The sequence below is a fragment of the Condylura cristata genome, unplaced genomic scaffold, assembly GCF_000260355.1.
Source record: "Condylura cristata isolate star-nosed mole 26May11 unplaced genomic scaffold, ConCri1.0 scaffold00067, whole genome shotgun sequence".
Classification (NCBI taxonomy): Eukaryota; Metazoa; Chordata; class Mammalia; order Eulipotyphla; family Talpidae; genus Condylura; species Condylura cristata.
Window position 1 is genome coordinate 258,985 of NW_004567168.1, and position 232 is coordinate 259,216.

Genomic DNA, 232 nt, shown 5'->3' on the forward strand with positions numbered 1-232 from the left:
CTTTAATATCTTTCTCCCCATCTGCAGTGAGGAGACCAGGTGCAGGGCATTCGGGGCGCATGGGGCACAGGAGGCTGGCAGGCCTCCACCCCTGGGAATGTTTGCTCTGTCTGGGCTCTCTGGCCTCTTCCTGGTCTCTTTGCTGCTCTCCACTGCGGTGTCCAGCAAAGGGGTCCTGGGCCCCCTTCCTTACATGCTCAGTCACTGGCTCAGGGGCACCCACACAGGCCTG